This window comes from Xenopus laevis, chromosome 8L (assembly GCF_017654675.1).
Source record: "Xenopus laevis strain J_2021 chromosome 8L, Xenopus_laevis_v10.1, whole genome shotgun sequence".
NCBI lineage: Eukaryota > Metazoa > Chordata > Amphibia > Anura > Pipidae > Xenopus > Xenopus laevis.
This window is the reverse complement of record NC_054385.1, coordinates 125554944-125575376: the sequence shown is the minus strand read 5'-3', so window position 1 is coordinate 125575376 and position 20433 is coordinate 125554944. Positions and strand designations below refer to the sequence as shown.

The 20433-nt window shown below is 41.1% G+C and overlaps 1 protein-coding gene and 1 pseudogene across 1 annotated transcript in view; both read left to right on the top strand.

The window, feature by feature from the left end:
* mhc1b.L (major histocompatibility complex nonclassical class Ib L homeolog) overlaps positions 1–20433 on the top strand; it is a 175480-nt gene that overhangs the window by 38413 nt on the left and 116634 nt on the right.
* Positions 12497–19799, top strand: LOC121397199 (annotated as a pseudogene).

The window sequence follows — 20433 nt, the reverse complement described above, 5'->3', positions numbered from 1 at the left end:
GAAATGGATGCTAAATATAAATAAATGAAGAATGATAATGCCATTATCTATAGAAATAACCTTATACACATGTATGGGATCCAAAGGGTTAACTTTCTTATGCTGCTCAGAATGTTCTCAATATTCCCCATTGGCCCAGTTGTCTCATTGAACATGTTCTCTCTCTCTCTCTCTTTCTTGATGTCATCATAACAAGAGGTCAGGTATGTAACTATAAAAGCAGCAGACCCCATGGTCGCGGGGTGGGGAGGCAAACTGTGGGGTCTGCTGCACTGAAATCATCGCTCCCCAGCCTCAGTTGCAGGGTAGTGGGCAGGTGCACACGCAAGAAGGTAGATAGGGAAGGGGTCAGAGGATTCTGTGCATGCCAGGCTCCTCTGAATTTTTATTTTGGCTGATCTACCACAGGGCTTAAGGCTGAGATAGGTCTCAGTACAGAAGAGTAAACCTCTAGCTAGCCATTCCTTAGTGACGCTGGAGTCCAGGCTGCCCTAGTGAGCAAGTAACAGATGAATATCATATAATTAGGTTTGCCACTTTTTCTATAAAAAAAATTACCAGTCTTCCTACATTTCTATTAGGGTTGCAGCTGCCTTTTTAAGTACAATTTGGATTCAGCCAAATCCAAGTGCCTGGTTGAACCGATCCGAACCCTTCAAGGAATTGTTCAGTGAAAAAATAAAAATTGGGTAAATAGATAGACTGTGCAAAATAAAAAAAAATGTATCTAATATAGTTAGTTAGGCAAAAATGTAATGTATAAAGGCTGGAGTGACTGGATGTGTAACATAATAGCCAGAACACTACTTCCTGCTTTTCAGCTCTCTTGGTTTACACTGACTAGTTACCCTGGCTACCAGGCAGTAACCAATCAGAGACTTGAGGGGGGCCACATGGGTTATAACTGTTGCTTTTGAATCTGAGCTGAATGCTGAGGATCAATTGCAAACTCACTGAACAGTTATGTCCCATGTGGCCCCCCTTATCGTCACTGACTAACTCAAAAAGCAGGAAGTAGTGTTCTGGCTATTATAATTACAAAAAATGTGCAATGAGGGGCCTTGACATGGCACGTGAGCTTACATATTTTGGCCGAAGTGTGGTACTAAAACCTGATTTTTTATGATTACTTTTTAAAGGCAAACCGAGCGCTGGCAAATTTCTCTTTATCTTTGTGTACAAATAGTGTCGTTTTATCGTTTTTCGGGCAGCTGGTCAACTCCAGAATGTGGGTTAGTCCGAGTGATGGGACAATGGTGTCTACAGCAGCTCGTCAACGTCACAGCCTGAGTTAGACTCAAACACTGACAATTTCTTTCTGTGTTCTGGCTATTATGATCATCCTGTCACTCCAGCCTTTATACATTACATTTTTGGCTAACTAACTATATTAAAAACATTTTTATTTTGCACAGCCTATCTATTTACCCAGTTTTTATTTTTACACTGAACTGTTCCTTTAAAATAATTTGACTTTTATTCACACGAACAAGGAACACACTTGCTCTAATTTGCATACTCAAATTAAAGTACAGATTGGAATTTCGGCCCAATCCTTCCTTAAAGATTCAGGTTTTGGCCAAATCCCAAAATATTGAGTTCAGGGCTTCCCTAATTTTTATTCTCTATTAATAACATTGCACAATCGTAAAGCACTGTGGCGTCCATCCTGCCTCCATGTTGGTTGGGTGTGGGAGTACTTCATATATTGTCTGATATAGTCTTGCTGAATCCATGGCCCAAATCAATAATGGGGGACTTGTTATGGATACTAAGCCAGTGTCTCAGGCTTCTCCCACTCTCTGCTCCCCGGCCACTTATTCTATCTAGACTGGTACAGCAGTGAAGCAGGATATTTCCAATATGGTCTAGCTCCCCTCACCTCGAAATTCAAATAAAAAAAGACCAACCGAGATTTATTAAAAAAAAAAAATCAAATATTTTAACTTCGGCCGAATAGGCTGTATTCAACCGTTCAATTCGAATTCTGATTGTTTTCCAAATGACTCCAAATGGGTTCTAGGAGGTCCCCCATAGGCTAAAACAGCAATTCGGCAGGTTTTAGATGGCGAATAATTGAAGTCAAATTTTTAAAGAGACTGTACATTTCGATATTTGAATTTCCAAATTTTTCGTTTCGAATTTGGACTATTCCCTAGTTGAAGTACACTAAAATTACCTCGAAATTAGAATTTAAAGATTTTAATTTTCACTTTGACCCTTGATAAATCTGCCCCTTAAGGTATGAAGATACAAATTAAGGAAAGATCCATATCCGGAAGACCCCAGGTCCCGAGCATTCTGGATAACAGGTCCCATACCGTACAAAAATTTCAGTGAGCATCATTTATAAGGATATCATTTAAAATTCATGGCTCTTGTATAATTATATTACTAGTGTAAATTCCAGGTTATAGGTAAGTATAGAGAAAATCGAAATGGCAGTACTGTGAGCAGTAAAGGAAAAGTCAGTGATTTCGAAATCATCTTTTATCAGTAATCATCCCACCCCCAAGGGGGCCCAGTTAGTAGCCCATTGGTCTTCTGCCCTCCACCAGGATGTGGCCCTACCAACAAGTATAATGTGGCCCTAAGCACCATTGTTACCCAATACACGCTCTATTATACTAAAATCAATTATCTGTCCAAATGCAATCTTTCTCTAGTCCACCAGTGTGTTTACATTCTCCCCCCTATGTGTATATTAAGGTTACCTGTGAATGATTGACATTTGCACTAGAATTTTAAGTCACTGGGTTTAGCTCAATCCATTTTGTTTAGCAATACTTGCATTGTTTTTATTCATTTTAGACTTAAAAAGATAAGATATACCTGTGAATAATGTCAGTACTTTAGATGTTCATTTTCCTAATATGTTGTTCTCTCATCCATTTAAAGGAAAACTATACCCCTGAAAAATGTGGAGGTCTCTATACAAATATATTGCATAAAATGGCTCATATGTAAAACCCTCCTTCAGGCGAATAAACCAATTTCATAAAAATATACTTTTTTAGTAGTATGTGCCTTGGGTAATCCCCCCTGGGATCCTACGATTCACAGTGCACACAAACAAACCAAACATGTTAGGTCACATGAGCCAATGTGTCTGTCTCTTATTCCCACACTGTTACAATTAGAGCTGCAGTATTTCTGGTCAGGTGATCTCAGAGGCAGCACACAGACCATCACAAAATGGTGGCTCAAGGCAAGAGATGTAAAAGGGCAATTTTTACTTAAATATATATTCCAGTTTGGTAAGATTCTGTAATATGCCACTTAATATGATATAAACTGTTGCTTGAGTATTCATTTTGGGGGTAAAGTTTTCCTTTAAGGTCACTCACAACAGCTATCTATGAATAGGTTTCTATTTCAATGTCCTCCGCTTACATTTGGTGATTTACCATCCCCTTTTTCTTTTCTACTCCCAATAAACAGAATCCAACAAACATAACATTTTGTATATCATCATCCCTGTTGGTTCAGCATTACTCGTCCTCCTGATTATCCTGGGTGTGTTTATATACAGAAAAGGTATTTATTTAAATCTTAAAGTATTTTTATATTGGATATAGAGCACAGTTTTGCTTGAGAAAATCAGTTTGAGTACAGCATGGTGTTACACTTGGCTACTGTCACATGTGGTGAAGGTTCCATCATGCTGTGGGGCTGTGTAGACCTGTCCAGCCCCAGTTTGACATAACAGAAGGGGCAGGTAGAAGCAAGTTTATGAAAAGCCATGACTGGAGGAGGTAGCCGGCACCGTAAGGTTGTGGGGGGAGAGATCGGAAGGAAGAGTTCAACCCAAACCCTCTTGCGACCTGGCAAACTTGTGCAGAAGTCAACCCAAATCCACCTGACCCATGAATAAACCCACTTGATTTGGGCTGGCCTGCACATCAATAGTACAGTCACATGACTTTACAAGGTCAGGTTGGGTTTGGTGGAAGAACTAGGGTTCTGAGGTTAGGCACAATGTATACAGACAAAATTCACACTATAAATATGCATATTTACTGCATGTGCAGATTTTTCCTGTACCTACAATATACCCTACCTCTATCTAGCATAAGTAATACTAAAACAACTGGACTTGCTGAGGAATCATTGAAGACATTTCACTACTCATCCGAGCAGCTTCTTCAGTTCCACTGACTGGTGTGGGAAATTCTCGGCATATAAACTCTTCCACTAATCCAATCACAATGGCACATTGTAACTCTTCAAAGGAGCGACATCTGAAACTCACAGAGATTGTGAATGCTTTGGAGTTAAGGTGGCCATACACGATGTCGCCAAACGAGCGGATCTCTCCCCGATATGCCCACCTTGAGGTGGGCAATATCGGGCTGATCCGATCGTGGGTCCTAGGGCCCAACGATTGGATCCTAATGAATAGTAATGGGCAGTCGGATCGCAGGACCACATCAACGAATAGATGCGGCCGCAATCCGACGGGATTTTTCATCCCATCCGATCGAGATCTGGCCGACTTTCAGCCAGATCTCGATCGGTGAAGCCCGTCGGGGGCCCCATACACGTGCCAATAAGCTGCCGACACGGTCTGTCGGCAGCTTTTATCGGTCCGTGTATGGCCACCTTATCTGTGATAGGATTACAAATGTGTCATGCAACTCCTAGAAACAGGTGTTACTTGTGAGAGTTGAATGAACCTGGAGGCAGAAAGATATACTCCTTTGAAGGTAACAATGTCCAAATCTTGGATAAATAAGACCGCTGGTTTGAAAGAGGCGTGAAAGAGGCAATTCATGTCAAGGTGGAGAAACCATCCCTGAACAGAGGTGGGGGCCTTCGACACCACCTGTCTGCTACATACAATGCTGTTCTAACATCTGTACTCCAGCGGACTTCCCACACAACTGAAGAAGCTGCTCGGATGAGTAGGGAAACCTCTTCAATGATTACTCAGCAAGTCCAGTTGTTTTAGAATTACTTATACTAGATTATACCATGACCTGGATGATTGAAAATCTTCATAGTCATACCCTACCTCTACTCCTCAATTATCAGTATATGTGTTTTAAGGTTTAAAAAAATCACATATTAAAAATCACTAGTCCCCCCAAAAAAACCCAATGCCTTTCATGCTTACCCAACATTATGAGTCTTAATATGTTTAAATAAATGTGATTTTTTAAACTTTAATGGTGCAAGAGCATAGTTATGGTTTAATTATTAGCTATTTTGGTCACTAGAGGGCCTCTATGCACAATCTTTGTTCTCATTGTAGTATACTATAATGTTCTGTCGCCAGGGTTTCCTTTTTTGTTACATGCTAATAATGTGCTTAAGCAGGCATTGGATACACATACAAGCACAATAAAATGGCCAGTGTGCTTATATCTTCTTTTAAAGGCTCTGCATTAGGAACAAGGTGTCGTTAAACATATTTACATGACTTCCCTGTACTTTGCATGCCTTATGTGACATTTAAGTGCTGATTCACCAAAAGTCAGTTTTCCCTTGTGCAAATTTGAGTAAAAATAGGCAAATTACAACAAAATAAAAAATTCCAACATGTGATGTGTGACTTATATTTACTGGGGTTTTTCTTTGCATGCATTAACCTACAAAAGAAGGGGAATTATATTGTAAGCCAGCACCCCATAAATGCACACTATGCTTTCCTATTTATGTTTTAATTATTCATAGGTTAATCTGACTAAGTATATACATTCAGCCATAGAAGTGCTATATCATAATGAATCATGATTTTTGTTTTCTTTCAGTTTCCTGTGGCTATCAGAGTGTGAGCACAGAGGACGGAGACTGAAATTCCAAATACACTCCTCTACTATGATTTGATGTACAGTAATAAATGCCTTTGGATACGTGTTTGTGATGCTCCTCCCAGCAGCGCTCTTTCAGCAACGTCGCCCATCTTGGCTAAACACGGCAACCTGCCAAGTCAAATACTCAAAGATTTGCCAAACACATAAGGCAGGTGTAGCGGGGAAATCCCCTGCACGTTTATTTAGTCATATGATGTAACGTTTCGGGGGCGTGCCCCTTCTTCAGACATCTGACATGCCTTATGTGTTTGGCAAATATTTGAGTATTCACATTGTTGGGAGAGGTGCCGACCCCTCCAGCCAGCACAAGGTATTTGCAGACAGGAGAGGAATCGGGGGAAATAGGATCTTTTGGTTAACCTGCCAAGTCGGACAGATCATAGTTTTTATTTTTGCATCACACAGTTTAAAAGTAATCAAAAATCACACTGATTATTGCAAGAGAATTCGCCAATGAGTAATGTCAGTCATCTTGAAGTTAGCTTGCCTACAGAGACTATTCGGGCTTTTACTACTGGGAGGCTATAGGGTCAGACTGGACCGGTGGGACACCGGGAAAAACCCCGGTTGGCCCTGGCAGCCCAGACTCGCTGCTCACACCTTCCTGAAACTATGTGGCCCCTGACCTACCTCCTGCCCCCATCACTAGAAGAATAGCAGGTACGCGGTGGGGGGTTGTGTCTGGCACAGGGGTTGGGGGCCCAGGGCAGATGTGTGTTGGCCCCTGATGCGGCAGCCCCAGTGGACTCGGACCAGTCCGACACTTGTCCGATATTGGTTGAATTACAAATGTGTGACCCCATGCAAGAACAGAGGGCTCATGTACGTCTCCAAGTTGTGGTCCCTGCAATTTCCCCCAGTCAGTTGTGCGTAACATAATTTTAATGAAAGGACTTGAGTCAAAATGTGCTCCTTGCACTTCTGTATAGTTGTGCTCAGCTCCACTTTCTTTCCGTGCAGAATTGAACATTGACACAGGAAAAACCCTGGTGTGGCAGCAACTTCTGGACCCGGCAGCAGCTTCAGGGTTCAGCTGCACCAAAATTACACTAGTACACTGAGCACCAGACTTATATTTGCTACAATTTATGTCAAGTGCATCACCTCTTGCGTCTGCAATGACGCTGGAATTCTGGGAAGTGTACTGCATTGTTGTGGGTGGGTGGGGGAATGACAACTGCACTCAAAATTGCACTTTGCTCATTGCACTTTCGGACGTACATGTGCCCTTGGGTCTTGAAGTCTGCCCGTTCCACACACCAATTTAATTGTGCCAAGTACTTGAACTGAGCCTTGACATATCCCACTTCAAATGAATTGTGGGGCTGTGACTTAAAAAAACTGTGTTAGTCAGTCAGCTTGCACTGTGTTGCTAGTTACTTTTCTCCGTTACTTAGCGGTTACTTAGATGTCCATTGCATCTCAATTATTTATATGTAATGTTTATTACAGTTGGATTGTATTGTATTGGGTTCCTCTGAGGTGTATCCCCTTAGGTGAAGGATCTGTGGCTGCAAAAGTCATGGGTTCCCCAGGCTTTTCCACTAGTACCATGGAGGGTTCCTGGGTTACACTGCGTTTAGCCTTGAAAAAAACACCCATCAATTCTAATGTATATGTAAAAAAGTTGCGCAGTTTGAAAAATGTCACGAGAAAAAAGTCCATTGACTTAAATTTTTTACTATTTCCGGAGAAGTGAAACAGGTCAGATTCGCCCGCCACTTATTATAGCCTCTTGATATTGGTGAATTAGATCTCCCAGCATAAACCTTGATTGTAAGTTCTGCAGGGCAGGGACCTCATATTTTTTCACATGTGAAATTTTGTAATTGTATAAATGCATGTATGTATTTTTGCATTATCCACATGTGTCTGTACCATGAAATAAAGAATGCAAATTTATTTAAAGAAATATGTACAGATATATATATATATGATATTTCCTTTATACACATGATGCAGGGTTGAGCTGGCATCACATACCTCCTCCCACACACACTTTGCTCTTAGGAGATGTTGAGTCTCCGTATGACTTTTTTTGCTGGTTCCACTCTGTGTGCACAGAAAATTATCTCATGGCAAGATAGGAGTGACCCGCCACATACTATAATGTGCATCAAGCAGGTGGTTCCAAGTTTTCTCCTGCAACCATGTAGTGAGAATGTGCTTCAGGGAGTCATTGGTTACTCCATAAAATGAGTGTTATTTAAAGGTTAGTTAAGGACTAATGAAAGGGTTTTTGGAGTGAGTAGTGTATCTACAGAGGTGGCAAAATAATTTATTGCAACCACTAAAACCATGTTAGCCACGATCACTCTCCCACAAGGAATCCTGGTGCTGGTCTGTGGTGGGAAGTGCTGCCAGCTAATTAAAGTCACATTTAGGGAGTTATTTATTAAAGTCAAAATGTTAAGAACTCAAATTTTTTTTTTACTATAAAATCCAAATTTTTAGTGCTTCAAAAAGTCTGAAATCCAATAATCCGGCATCTCAGACCTGCCAAGGTTGTATATAAGTCAACAAGAGAGGTCGCTATCCTATTTGGAAATGTATGTGGTCTGACTTTTTGAACAAAAACCCAAAATGATTTTGGAAAAAACTCTGAAAAAATCGTATGATTCGGGTTTTCGCTCTATTTTATTCAGTTTGTCCCAGATTCGATTAAAGTGAGCTTTTTAAATAATAAATAAGGTCCAATCGTGTTTTCTAGTTTGGTCTGACTTTTTTGTCTAAATACTCAGATTTTGATAATTATGGCCCATAATGTGGTTATACAAATATGAAGAGGAAAGAAAGATCTATAAATTTATAGGAAGTCTTGGACAAAGGATGAAGCTTGTCTAGGGCGCCTGGCCAGCATGGCCTGGCTCTGTGATATATCATTACACAGTGCCACCTAGCTTAGGGTCATACTGTGACCTAGGAAATAGGGAATTACTCCCTTCCTTAGAGTAAGTGTCCCCTTTGTGCCCAATCCTTAAAGGGATACTGCCATGGAAAAATTTTTTTTTTTTTTCAAAACACATCAGTTAATAGTGCTGCTCCAGCATAATTCTGCACTGAAATCTGTTTCTCAAAAGAGCAAACAATTTTTTTTTATATTTAATTTTGAAATCTGACATGGGGCTAGACATAATGTCAGTTTCCCAGCTGCCCCCAGTCATGTGACTTGTGCTCTGATAAACTTCAGTCACTCTTTACTGCTGTACTGCAAGTTGGAGTGATATCACCCCACCCTTCCCCCCCCACCCAGCAGCCAAACAAAAGAACAATGGGAAGGTAACCAGATAACAGCTCCCTAACATCTGCATTGGTGAGAACTCCAGGCTGTGAGTTTTTTCCAGGCCCATTTTGGGTCTGGGGGGAGCAAACTGCTTTTCACCCACAAATGCCTCCAAAAAAAACGAGGAAGAATACAGCGGCCATTGCTGGCCAAGGAGTGAGGACCCGCTTGGGGTCTAAGAAGAAGAAGACTACGGCTCCCGGTTTGGCAGCAGCAGTTGAAAATGTTCAGGTGCGCAAGGAGGTGGTGGCCATGGCTACAAGTGACAGCAATGAAGGAGAAAGTACCTCTACATGCAGTGTTCCATCTGTTATGGAGTCTCCCAGGCAAGCGATACCCTGGATGTACAAGCGCAAGTTTCTGCAAAGAGTTGCAGTTCTGCTGTGGGAAGTGGCAGTTCCAGGAAGCTGCTGTAAGGCATGCTGGGAGCCAGGAAGGAAGTGCTACAGGATGTGAGGAAGCCATGGAGAGTGCTGAGGTGACATGCTGTGTGGCTATGGAGGTGGCTGAGGAGATGCTGAGAGAGAAGCCCGATCCTGCTGCAATGGCCCAGGTAGGAGCAATACACCTGTGTGATCATGGGGGAGAGGAGGCTGCTGGAAATGGCGCTGGGAAGCCACAGACTGTGGGCTCAGCTGGGCCCAATCACAGCCAAATAATCAGGGCCCTGAGAGACATTAAAGTATTGGAGGAGAAAAGGAACATTTTGGAGGGGAGCATTAGTAACATGGTGGCTGGACTGAGTGATCTTAAAGGGACTGAGAGATATAAAGTCATAAGGAAAATAGTTTTCATGTCTAATGACTTGGAGGACATTGAGAATAACATTACCAGGGTTCTGGCAGTTATACAGCCCTGGAAAGAGGTTTGTGATAATCAAAAGAGATTCCAGGAAATGGAGGAAAATGAACTGAAAAGGTTGCTTAAAGATTTTTCCTTTTCTAAAGAGACTGTGATTCCTGGCAGTGACAATGTGGGGTCTTTGTGAGCGGATTCCCAGGTCCCAGAGAGTTTCAGTGTCCGGCACTAGTGGCCATACTAATGGCAATATAAATGCTGTGAGTGTGGCTGGTGCCAGTGTGTGAGGTGCCAGTGTGCAGTGTGACAAGGCTGCAGGGAGTATTAATATGGCTGCAGGGAGTACTAACATGGCTGCACCCCTGACTAATAAAACTGTTTGCTGCAGTAAGAGAGAATGTAGCTGGTAAACACAGTGTCACAGTGGGTGCAGGGAATCCTCCTGTAAATAGTGAGAGTGAAGGGGCACAAGGGAGGAGAGTTGTTTGGGATGGGAAGAGACTGTTTAGGCAGAATGTCTCTGAGGTGGGTGAGAGTCAGACCAGTAGGAGGAAGAATGAGGTGAAAATTAAGTGGGTGAAGGAGAGGGGTGAGTTCCCGGGGCGCAGGTTTGTAGCCAGAAATCTCATCAAAGAGTCATTGGGCTTTACCTCTGCAGGTGTGTTTGGGCTGGTAAGTGTCACAGACACTGAGTTGGATCTGAGCTTCAAACTGTCTCAGAGGCTGGATGAATTCTGGCGCAAATATGAGGCTAAGAGAGAAGCCCCAGAGTGGGAGGGGTTTAGCGTGATTCCAGTCTCCCGGCCTGATACCAAAACTGTGACCATTTGGACAGTGTGTGTCCCCCCTGAAGATGTGATGGTCTGGCTAAAGAGGCAATGCACTGTCCTGTCCCCTCTTACCCCACTGTATGATGAGGAGGGTTTCTGGATAGGAGGGTGGAAGGTTCCCGTGTTCCCAAACACCTTCCCAATTCCTTCTTTATTGGTAAGGACAGGGGGTTTGGATCTATCCCGGCCAACCCAGGGTGTGTTTCAGGTGTGGCTCAAACAGGCACTTTGCAGCTAAATGCCCAGTGGTGAAGTGCGCCCTCTGTGGTGAAACTGGGCATCCCAGTAAAGAATGCCAGGAATTCCGCTGCAATTTGTGCTTGAAGTTAGGACATGCCCACCGTTCTTGCCCTGATGCCTGGCACAACATTGTTAGAGATTGCCCTAATTTACAGGAGGAAATTGACCAGGGAATGGAGATTGTGGAGGAGGGTGCCCCAACATCGAAAGTGGTGGGATCAGCGAGGGAGGTTGTGCAGCTGGAATCCAGTGCCCCATGTAGTAAGGTGGTGGGTAAAGCTGCAGAGAAGTTACCCAAAGAGAAGGGTGAGCAGAGGGCCATTCAGCCAAGAAGAGAGGAGCAGTGGAGAATGGTGGGAAAGAAAGCCTCCATTAAAAAGAAAGACACCTCCCCAAAAATAGTGGCAGCAATAGGCAATAGGTTTGATCTGCCAGAAGGTAAGATTTGGGGAGATCTGCCTGAGGAAGAGGAAGAGAGGCTGATGGAGGAAGAAAAGAGAAAGAAGAGGAAGGCTGAGGCCTTGGGGAAAAGGAATAGAAAGAGGAAAGAGGGAAAAGAGAGTGGGGAGGAGGTTTTGAGTCAAGAGGGGGAATGGGTATCCCTAGAGGAGGATATTGATATTGAGATTCACCTGGATGGTGAGGAGAGTACCCCAAAATTCCAAGTGAAAAGGAGGGGTGAGGAAAGTGTCGGTGCCAGGCAGAAACAAAACAGGATTTAATGATATGGGAACTTACTTTCATTAAATGAATGTTGATGTAATAATGTGAGGTTTTCTGTTTCTGAAATGTTTATATAATTTTCTGTAATGTTTTTAGTTTCAATAAAATTCCCTAACACAAGATAACAGCTGCCTGGTAGATCTAAGAACAGCACTGAATAGTAAAATCCAGGTCCCACTGAGACACATTCAGTTACATTGAGTAGGAGAAACAACAGCCTGCCAGAAAGCAGTTCCATCCTAAAGTGCTGGCTCTTTCTGAAATCACATGACCAGATAAAATGACTTGAGATGCACATACACACCAATATTACAACTAAAAAAAATACATATGTTGGGTTAGGAATTCAATCTACTCTTCTAGAGTGAATTTGAAGTGTAATTTAGAAATAAACACTACATCATAAAACTTGACATGAATCCCTTTAAGGGAACGCAAAGTGAATGGGGATACATTTATCAACCCCCTACATAATTAAGTGCCCATGTGGACTTGTGTAGTGTGGCAGAACAATTAGACAATTACGGCAAAGAATAAGCATGCATTGTGCAACAATTATGGCTGCTTTGGATCCTAAAACTAAACATATCCAAACAGCCCATGGCACAACATTGGCTACAGCCCAAACACCTGGCATCCTCCTTTAAGTGTCTGCCTGATAATTGTATCCCAGACATCCCACAGGGGAAATGTTGGTCTCATGTTCCCTGTTTTCATTTCGGAGCCATAGATTAAAAAGCCTGTTAGTTACACAAAGGGTTAAGGAGTCACATAAATTCTCCTACGCACAGCGCACACTTCATAAACAGAGCAGCAGCAGCAGTAACGGCTCAGTTTATTTCCTGTGTTCTCCTTTTTGTTTGATAAAAATGCTGAAACTGCTCTCACTCTCTCTCTCTTCTTTTTATTGGATATAATCAAAGCAAAATCGATTACATACCTTAGACATGGACCTGAAACCGAGGATAATGTGAGAATGGTGTGGATTTTACTTCTTCTATTGACCTTTGGTATGCCGGCAGTATATTGCGGTAAGTGTTATCTTGTGCCCTTTATCTTGTTACTCACTTCTCTCTTGAGTTACCAACAACGGGTAAGCATGTCTGTATAGCTATTAGAAGGAATCAGAGTGAGTACTAATAACATGGCTCTTAAACACTAATCAATACAATTAAACATTACAGCTATAGGATCTTTTATATTGATTGCTTGGGACCTGGGTTTTATTTTTTTCAGATACAGTAAATGATCTTTCTGTAAATTGAATCACCATACCTGTTAAAAATAGGTAAATCTGAAATAAACCCAATAGAATCGTTAAAACACCAATATGGATTAATGCAGGCTTAGGTACATGGTTACGTTTTATTATTACAGAGAAAAAGAAAAATTTTTTAAAGGGAGCTTCAACAGGCGAACTGCACGTCTGCAAACGTAGAAGTTGTTTACGTTCTGGCACCTGGTGATCATCATGAGGCCATAGATGTTCTTCCTTCCATTCCACACCCCTTATACAAAATATATTTCACCTTATTACCGATAATGCTTAACTCTGTACGTGCCCACTGTAAAGTGATTGTTAGTCCCCTGTATTACTAATCTTGTTCTTCTACAGAAGTAAACATATTTTTTCCTACTCGGTTTACACTGCTTAGGGTGCCGATACTTGAAGCAAAATCAATTGCTTATTGGTTGCTGTGAATCTTTAAATCCAGCAATTTAGTGCATGGGCTGTTAGCCCAAAGTAACAGTTCAGTAGACCCTCATCTGTCTGTTTGATTCTCAGGTTGATTGGGTCACCAAAAAGTCATGTAGTTCAAAACATTTTAGGCCCCATTTTGAGCAAAGAACAACGTGGGATAATCCATGTAATCCATAGTGTTTATTCTACATAGTGCCATGGATAATGCCCATCATTCTATGCTACATGATTCTATTGGCACCAAAAAAACAAATTGGAGTAGGTGCTGGAAGCAAATGGAATCCTTATTTAATGCCTGGCATGTTTTAAGAGTTGTGCTCCCTGTCTCATAGCACTGTGCCTAGTGCCTAAATCAATGGCAGAGCTTTAGTAAAAGCAGATGGAGTGGAAAGACAACCCTTGACCGGTAAACAACAAAAATATAAAATACATGAAAAATTTAGCTCTCTTTGTCCCTGTATGTTGTCATTATAAGATATAAAAACCTCTCTCCCATTTCTGGTTTCCTAGGAAGTCACACTCTATACTATCAAATCACGATGACATCAGCTCCGACCCCTGGGGTTCCTCAGTTTTCAATTATTGTCTATGTAAACGACATCCAGTATGGAAGGTACAACAGTGACATTGGACGAGCTGAGGCTTTGATTCCAATTTCATCAATTCCATTTTCATCACTCTGGATGGTTTCTGAGCATATGGAACATCAGACCAAAGTTGCCCAGGAATATGAAATTTCGCACAGACAGAGGCTGCATTTTCTAATGGGAGTGTTTAATACAACAAACAGTGAGTGTGACATACACTACATAAGAAATTGATTTTGTATGTTACTTTAGGCTCTGCCTTGTGGACACCAGTATATCCCCCGATATCAGGATTTGGCTGCAGAACAGTATATGGACTTGCCATTGGAGAAGTGTAAAATAGGCTGGGAATGATGTGTGAGAAGGTTTAAGGGTAAGTTAGGAATGTACTAGAGGGCCCAGTACAACCATGGGCCCACCATAATAGTGAGCATCTCCAAGCTATTCAAGTGCATTATGAGTGTTATAGGATAGGGTGCGCTGATTACTGCTAGAAAAGGTAATTCCCAGAGACTGTTGTGAAGTACAGCACTCTACATCAGCTCCAGAACCTAGTAATGTACAGGAGACATCTTATAGGATCGGCTGATCTCAACTCCAATCCTCTCAGTAGTACACCACACCAGCCCAAAGTTTTGATATTCGATTATTCAAGTGCATTAGTCACAACACTTTTCATACCCACAATGGAGCAGAAAGGGTTGCACTGCACTCATCTGTTGCTAAATTGCATATTTCTATTGCAGGTAATGGAGATATTCATGTCTACCAGACAAATAACGCCTGTGAGCTGCATGATGATGGCACCATTAGTGGATACCAGGAGATTGCCTTTGATGGGAAGGAGCTGTTAGTGTATGATAAGGAGAGAGTGACGTTTGTGCCTGTGACGCAAGAGGCTGTGATGGTGGCTCAGCTGTGGAATAAGCGTTATGATTCAACTTATACTAAAATATTCATGGAAATTGACTGCATTGAGCATATGAAGATGTACCTCCCTTATATATCAACTGACCTGGAGAAGAAAGGTGAGATCACAGAGCATAACTGGTTACTTTTAGAAGACTGTTGTAAAGCATAAGCACACTTTCAATGTAGTATCTTCTCAACTGAAACATATTTAGCATGTCTGCCATTTGGATCAAATTGAATAATCTTGATTTTTATTCAATTTGGACCAATTAGTTGACTGTTTGTGGGCCATGTTGTCATCCATGTTGTCCAGGCAATTCCCATAACAATGGGTGATTCATATAGTTTTGTTGCCTGCCCTACAAACTGGGCAACCAAACACCCATAAATATCCCATCTTCCATTTCCCTTATACAAAGCAGCTACACTCCAACATCATGCGGCAGGTTTGAATGTTAAATTTGAATTTTCATTTTGGATTTTTGGTTAAAACTCACAAATTCGAGTTGTAAATAATCAAAATCTGAATTTGAGATTTGTCATACCTCGACCCTGGGAACAACTCAAATTCAATAGTACATCACCTAAAACCTGCCGTGTTCATGTAGAAGTCAATGACAGTGGTCCAGTGACCCATTTGAAGATGTGAATAGCTTTCCTGACATTCAAGTTTTTTTGGAAAACAAACTTGATTCAAGTTGAGTCAAATTCAATTCGACTTTTTGGGTCGGTAATTTTGGTTCGAGGTTTAGACGTTCAGGTTTTTTCTTAAATAAGATACTATTCGAGTTTCGAGGTCATTCCAGGTAAAAAGATTAAACATGTGCATGTTTGGTGGTGTAATAGGAAAGGATGGACACTGGATCACATACAATTTGAACCGGGGGAAAATGACTGGCTGCAAGTATATATTTGGATTAACAAAATGGTGATTGGCGATCATAGTGGCAGCAAATATGGGGGCATTATAGTTTACAGTTTAGAGTTGACCTCTAAAATGATCTTTATGTGCAACTAAATAATTATTTTAAGGGCTTTTTGTTTTTTTTCTGTATACCTACCAGTTCCACCCAATGTGAAGATTTCCAGCTCAGAGTACAACAGTGGCATCAAACTGCACTGCTGGGTGTATGGGTTCTACCCCTGAGATGTGGAAGTGAAGTGGATAAAGAATGGGAGAGATGAGATTTACTCCGAGGACATACCTCGCAACTGTCCCTTTTTCTGAGGGACAGTCCCTCTTTTGACAGCTCAACCCGCAGTCCCTCATTTGTACTGGAAAGTCCCTCTTTTCTCTGCACTGAACAGCCAGAAAAGTTTCTCACTTAATTGGCTTTTAGCAGAGAGCCCAGAACAGCTAACAGGTGCAAATAAGATACTTTGTAACAATTTTGAGACACAAAAACACAGTTTAGATAAGGAGAAATATTTTCAAACTTTCATAACCTGCCAAATTTTGTAAAACGAACATGGTAATTAGGGGGTGTGGCCACATAAAGGGGTGTGGTCAAAAAATTTGCTGCGCTACGTGCGAAAAAAAAAATGTTGTCCCTCTTTTTAGTTCCAAAATGTTGGGAGGTATGCGAGGAATCAGCAGAGATCCTGCCAAACCCTGATGGCACCTATCAGATCAGAGTCAGTGTGGAGGTAACACCAGAGGAGGGCGCCACTTACTCCTGCCATGTGGATCACAGCAGTTTGGAGGAGACACTGGTTGTTCCCTTTCGTGAGTGACTTTAGGCTGATGGGTGTACATGAGTAATATTACACTAAAAGATTGATATCAAAAAATATATGTCCCAAGGCTTAAATCCAGTAAAAACAAATTGTTTATTAATGTTCACATTTTAAAAGATTAATACATACTGACCCGACATGGTCCACCTTACGCGTTTCGTACCCTCCGGCACTTAGTCAGCAGCAATATGTTCCACACCAGAATTTAAACCCAAGCAATCACTCCCATTTCTACTTAAAACCAATCAAGGATCGAAAGGGATTAACCCTATCTCATCTATCCTGATATCAAGTTTACACCCGTGGGGTATTAGTATCCTATCTATCCTTTACTGCACATATTATTAGCTCCAGTTTCATTTTAAATACAACAGGTATATTCAAGTTTCATATAAAATTATATATAAAGAGATGTGTATAAACAATGCATAAATATCTAGAGCATCAGAAAAGCTTCAAGTAAAACACTTTGCACAAATATCCCATATATACTGTATAAATTATGTATTCCGTCACTAATTCATCCAATTTCAATTCTCCAATTAAGATATTTGTTCTGTTCACAGTTCCCAGTAGCTGGACCTCCAAAACATAAAGCGGCAAGCCAGTAAATCTCTCTCCTCTGGTTGTGGTAGAAGATACACGGCAAGCAGCTGTATGGACTCCCAATCACACAGTGATTTAATATTACACTAAACCCGCAATATGTGAGATGCCTAGTGGACATGGTTATTTTACTTTAGCTTTCAAGTTCAAGTTTTCCCAGCTCTATAAGATACTTCAACTTAATGAGCATATAAAAAAAATAATATAACTGATTATAAATTTATAATAGAAAGCAGACAGACACATACAGTGAGCTAAATAAATAAAAGGACAGAGACAGAAGGCAGTTGAAGATTGGTAACAAACAGGCAGCATCTATGAGAAATGGATGCCAAAAGTGCATAATGATGAACAATATTAGAATTATATATAGAAATTACATTATTCACATATAGAGGACTCATAGGGTTAACTTTCCCATACTGCTCAGGAAGTCCCAGGTCAGTACCCTATGTTGAGGGTTCCCCATTGGCCAAGGGGTGTTACATCAGTTCCTGGTTCCCTAATTTTTAAAGGGGTGACAACATGTGCTCTGGCTCTTTCTGGACTCTGCCATAGCAGCAGGTGGCTCTGCCAGAGGACCAGAGATGGGGGTTGACCTCAGTACAAGGGTGCAAGCCCTATGGTAGACCTAAGATTCCCTATAAACAAGGTTAGCAAGTAGCAGACTAGCATTCAATAGTAGCATATCCCAGGGTCAGGTCTAGTGAGCAACAGCAATGATCCACCAAGGAAAAGTAGTAAGGTTGGTATTTCCCACCTTAGTGTACTTAATGTACTTTGGTGTCCAATGGCACTGGCAGGACTGTGAACCTTCAGATTATGAATAAAGACCACTAACGCCCATTTCATTGTTGTTACTTGTTACAGCAACACCACCTGTCCTCCAGACACTTATAAAATATGGCTCTGGATATGCCTCAAACCTTCTCTCTCTTTTATTGTATAATTCCATTTATTTCCATTCCAGCAGTCAATCAGTTTATGTGTTTATTTCCACCATATGTGAATATTAATGTTGTCAACTATTTTACGTGTATCCAGGAGCTGCCATTCCTCTGTTCTGTCATCTGTTTCCTTCACACCAGAAGATGCCTCCATCATTACTGGTGGCAGAGAGCTGCCCTGTGATTGGACAGAGAAAGGAAAAGTCCAGCTTTGGAATCATCACCTGCTTTGTCCATTCACAGGGCTGCCACTTTGGAGATTGAGGCCAATATCCAGCACTGGGGGCTTTAACCAGAAGAAATATTGCCTAAACCTCTAAAACACATACTGGAAAAATAAAAATATGTTTGGCATTTGCACTATGAATTAAATAATTGGGGCTCAGTAATAAACAGTGGATACATTTGTTCATGAGCTGTGGCAACCAATTAGATGTTTGCTTTCAGTGCTCAACCTACAGCTGGCAAAAAAAGCTAATACCTGATTGGTTGCGATGGGTAACTGCCCAGGTGCAAATTTGCCCAGTTTAAAAATGTGCCTCAAAGTTAAGTTCATTGCATTTTATGTAGGCTTGTTTGCATTTTGTTCATCCATTTTATACTGAAAGAATGAGACATTACTGTGAATAATGAGAGGTAAAATCTGTTTAGAAGTATAAATAGAGTTTTCTATACCTTATCGTTTGGCCATTTATACCACCCCTCTTTTGTACTCTCAATATACAGAATCCAACAAGGGAAGCCATTTGTTTATCATCATCCCTGCCAGTGGGACATTGCTCCTTCTCCTCCTCCTGACTGCCCTTGGAGTATTTAGATACAGGAAGAGAAATACAAAAGGTATTTATTTACATTTCAAAGTATTTGTACATTGGATATAAGAAAAACAGTTTTTCTCCAGTAAATCAGCCCATGGGCACAGCATGTTATTTTGGCTCCAGACATTGTGACCCATGCAAAGTGAGAGACATACAGTACAGTAGGCAGATCACACATTCCCATAGGAAACTTGGGTACCAGGGATATACAAACTAAGTGTGTTTAATTGAACTCAGAGTCTGTAGTTCCTAAATAGTGAAGTATTTGATAGCAGGAAGACTAAACTTACTTTCCATAGTGCAACAGGGAAATCCTTTCTCACTTCCCCAAAATTGGTGAAACTAGAGCAATTTTATAGATAATGATTTTTGTTTTCTTTCAGATCCCAACAGCAGCCATTAGAGTGTGAGCACAGAGGCGAAAGACTGAAATTCCACATACACTCCTCTACTTTGATTTGATGGGTAACAGATACCTCTGAATACATTTTGTTATGCTCCCTATAGGAGACACTTTCAGTCATGCCACCCATCTTGGCTAAATATGCCAACCTGCCAGGTTAAAAAAGATAATTTTCTTTGCATCATAAAATGTAATGGGATTCCAAACCCTCCAGAAAACTCCCACTGCAACCCCCCCCCCCCAAGTTCTCTAAGGCTGAGGTTGTGGAGAATGTTGGCTCTGCAAGCTAAAAACACAGATACTGTTTCCCAGCTCCAAATAATCCAATTTTTTTTTAAAAAAAATCCTTTTTCTGTGTAATAATAAAACAGTAGCTTGTGCTTGATCCCAACTAAGATATAATTAATCCTTATTGGAAGCAGAACCAGTCTATTGGGTTTATTTAATGTTTATATGATTTTCTAGTAGATTTAAGGTCTGAAGATCCAAACTACAGAAAGATCCATTATCCAGAAAACCCCAGGTCCCAACCATTCTGGTTAACAGATCCCATACCTGTAGTTATTTTGCACTCTTAAATCCCAGTTTTCCCAGCAGGGAAGTAACTTCAGAGGAAGCAGACCCTGCGGTTGCAGGGGGGCCCATGAGGTATAGGGGGCCCCATAAGGCCCTTATTGATGAGCAATTTCAACATATTTTGGAAAAAAAGGACAACCTCTGGATATGTTGGGGCCCTAAAATTAATTTGTTGTGGGGCCTAGTAACATCTAGTTACACCACTTTTTCCCAGTCTTTCACACCAGTACCATGGAGGGTTCCCTGGGTATTATTGTTATTATTAACATGTATTTATAGAGCGCCAACATATTGCGCAGCACTGCAGTAAAACAATGTATACGCTGAAATGTGAAGGGTGTACTAGAAAGCTGTTACAATTGTATTATAATTACTTGATATTGATGGATGGTACCTCATGTCTTCTGGTTCTTTTGACATGTGGAGTATTGTAATTCTATATATATATATATATA